The following is a 3,424-nucleotide window of genomic DNA, read 5'->3' as shown; positions in this document are numbered from 1 at the left end:
CTACTTAAAAAGCTAGAAACCATAAAAGAAAATTATTTTGAATAAGGACAAGTGTATAATAATTAGCAATTAATGAATGAGGCTGAGTTTCTTATGAAGAATTATGGAGAGGAGGGTGTTATCCGTCCAGGCCATAATAATAATTACATGTAGAATGGTTTGGGAGCCTGGGTTAATAAGCAATGATTATTACCTTGAAAATGATTTAATCTTTCTGCCATCTGTTTCATCGCTGCTGCAGCATTTTGCAGCTCTTGCTGCACTTTTATCTTATCTTGGTCAAATTCTGCAGACAAGTTATTCATACTATCTTGCAGAAATTTAATTCCTTGCTGGACAAGTTGAAGCAACACTGGATCAACAGGGGAGTTCAAGCACAACAAAGTCCCTACAAACAAAGAAGAGAAGGCTTAAAGTCTACACAGCATAATTGCTCATCAGATTAGTCATCAGTGCCTTCATGCAACAGGAATCCATATTCCCAGTTGTCTGGTCGTCCCAGGCCAGAAGACTACAATCTCGTACGGACGATTAAGATAACTTCAAAAACCGCCCTTAAGACGATTGAGGTTTTGCTCAACCACAAAATCTTTTAAAAAATTCTTATATGATTAGGCTCAGTTTTTTGTGAAGTACTGCATTCAAAGGCCATTCCTAGAAAATGTGACAGCACACATCAAGATGTGGCGTTTTTTAGAAGGTGTTTTGTCGCCTTCAGCGAAAAAAAAAGGTGAAGCAGAAGCTGGTGCCGTATACGCATCAAGAAATGACATTTTTTAGAAGACATTTCTCAACCTTTGACGGAAAAAGGGTGATGCAGGAGCCGCTGCCTTATATGGGGGAAAACGTAAGTGCACCATCTCGCCTTCATAACAAACTGACCGACTGTGGCTACTTGTAAAATGTAAATAAACTGTTTTTAGCCTAGGCCTGTAGCCTCTTGTACTTAACAGTTTACTTTAAACCCTTTCTTAGTAACTATAATGGAAATAATAACAGTCATGGTGATCAGAAATGTTCAAGTTGCACACAATTTTTTCACCATTTCTTTTATATAATTCTGCACTTTTGTCTGGGCAACCAAAATTGTAACCAGGCAAGTATGCCATCATGCTTACTTGCCCAGCTGACTACTGTGAGAAAAAATGAATATGGATTCCTGATGCAACAGCAAAATCATGAACATTCTTTAGCGTAAGCAAGATGAAGAATGTAAAAAACTTAGAAGCTGCCATGTTTGACAACCTAATATAGGGTTAATTATCATTTTATGGTGACTTTTAACTTGGTGTACTGTGGGTCAGAATGGTTTAATGGTGCAACAAAACAAAAAAAATCAATGCTGTTTTAACCCATCATGCTTTAAAAAATATATTTAAAAATGCAAATTAACTGCAGAATGTAAAGTACTTTTTTTGTATACAAGCCTGGCCTTGGATTATTTGTTTTTACAAAACTAGATCTAAAATTCCCATGTGGGCTATAAAGCAGAAACTCGTGTTTGGAGAGCATAGTTATAATGGGTGATAATTTTACCATGATGGTTTCACCAATCAAAACTTTTAAGTTCTTAATTCTTTAAGTTTTTATTTCTTAAAAGAGTTGCATTATCCAGTGATTCAGTTTTCAATAATTATTACTCTCTATATCAAAGTGGAATACCTTTAGTTTCCCAGTCTTTCAGTTCTCCAAGGAGTTTTGCTTCATCTGCAGCAGGTAGAGCCATATGACTCTCACCAGGTGCTCCATCTCAACAAAACTCTGCTGAAACTTAACAGGATCCCACTTACTGAAGCCACAGTGTTCCCAGTCATTCCTAACATTCCTGACATCACCAGCTGCAGCTTGCACAGCAGTTGAGAACACAGGTACACCACCAAGCAGTGTGAGTACAGCTGATGCATCACAGTGGTCATCAAAAGCATTGAACTTTGCCATAAAGTTTTCTACATACAACTTGGCAAAGTCAATGTGCGATAACACTCTACAATCAAACAGGGAAATGTTGTATTTTCCACCAGGAAGCTTTGGGTGACGACTGTTACCATTGATGTTCTCATACTTTAAAAACTTTCTTGCAGGCCACCTTTGAAGACGACCAGATGTACTTTGTGCATGAATATTGTGACTTGTCTTGAGATTGTTGTATTCCTTACAAATCTCTTGTTCCACAAAAGGACGGATCTGTGGCACAAGTATCTTGTTGAGTGCTATTCCCACCACAAGCCATCTTTTCTGGTTGTCAGATGCACCAAGATGAGTGCATCTAAATGATAAATAAGGAAAATAAATGGTAAAGCCAAAAGTGTGTACAACAATATAATTGTGAAAAGGCGAAGTTTACAGTCATGTATAATTTATTTATTTTTTGGCACATGGAGGTTATGTTGATGGTTTCAAAACTAACTTAAGTGCATTTTGTTTTTCTGTAGTCGGTTTAAAACTAACTTGTAAGTATCGCTTAAATTTTGATAAAGATAACTATGTCTCTAAAAACGTCTTGAATTGAAGGGGGAATTAGTAGCCAACTTCTCCTACTGAAATATCTGATACTATCCATCACCCTTTGGTGTTGAAAGCAATGTTCATGAATACCTGACTAAAACAACAGGGTTATTTGTTTATTGACACAATTATAATGGGTACACCTTATTTTGCTGTTCATAAATTAGTAATATAATGTCCATCGATCTTTGACAATGTTCAAGATGTCCATAGTAACCAAAAATCTTTTGTTCGGAAGCCTCCAGAACAATTTTAGCAATGTTCAGATGTATTCAAACATCTTTGCCAATGATCGGATACTGTCGGATATCCAGACTGGTGAGCTCCGGCTAGTGTACAGACTGTGTATACCTGCCAACTTTTTCTGAGTCAAATGCATGAGATTTTTACCTTGTCATGATGGGGATTTCCGGAAAAGTCCCGGCGACTTCCAAAGATTTCCGACAACTTTCAGAAGACTTCAGAACATTGCCAAAAATGTCGATCAGCAGATGTTCCAAAGATGTTTGAGTACTTGCGAAGCTACTTAAAAGACAACACTTTTAGCATGCTTTTATTTCGATACAACACAAAAAAGGACACAAAGTCACCATTTGACACCTTTTTGGATTGAATTTTCATTATTATCATGTGTTACCAAACAATTTATGCAGATTTGTGAGTCAGGCATGAGAAATTGTCCTTGATATGTGAGATCAACGTCTTTAGTCCACAGGTGTGAGACTCATGCATAATGCATGAGAGTTAGCAGGTATAACTGTATATTAATGTGTGACATGTCATATTAATATGCTTACCCAGATGAAGACAAAGCCATTCAAAATTTAGTTTTTGATGTTAATCAGGTCATCCTGTTTGACAATACCTGAGTAATAGTCAAATAAATAACAACATTTCAAAATAATTCAAACCAGCTTTA

The 3,424-nt window shown here is 36.6% G+C and overlaps 1 pseudogene; it reads right to left on the bottom strand.

The window, feature by feature from the left end:
- The window catches only part of LOC140938339 (uncharacterized), a 10,564-nt pseudogene extending 7,661 nt beyond the window's left edge, over nt 1–2,903 (bottom strand).
- Nucleotides 2,904–3,424: the final 521 nt, after the last annotated feature.

The sequence above is a fragment of the Porites lutea genome, chromosome 5, assembly GCF_958299795.1.
Source record: "Porites lutea chromosome 5, jaPorLute2.1, whole genome shotgun sequence".
Taxonomy (NCBI): domain Eukaryota; kingdom Metazoa; phylum Cnidaria; class Anthozoa; order Scleractinia; family Poritidae; genus Porites; species Porites lutea.
The sequence above is the reverse complement of the archived record's forward strand: the minus strand, read 5'-3'. Positions and strand labels throughout refer to the sequence as shown.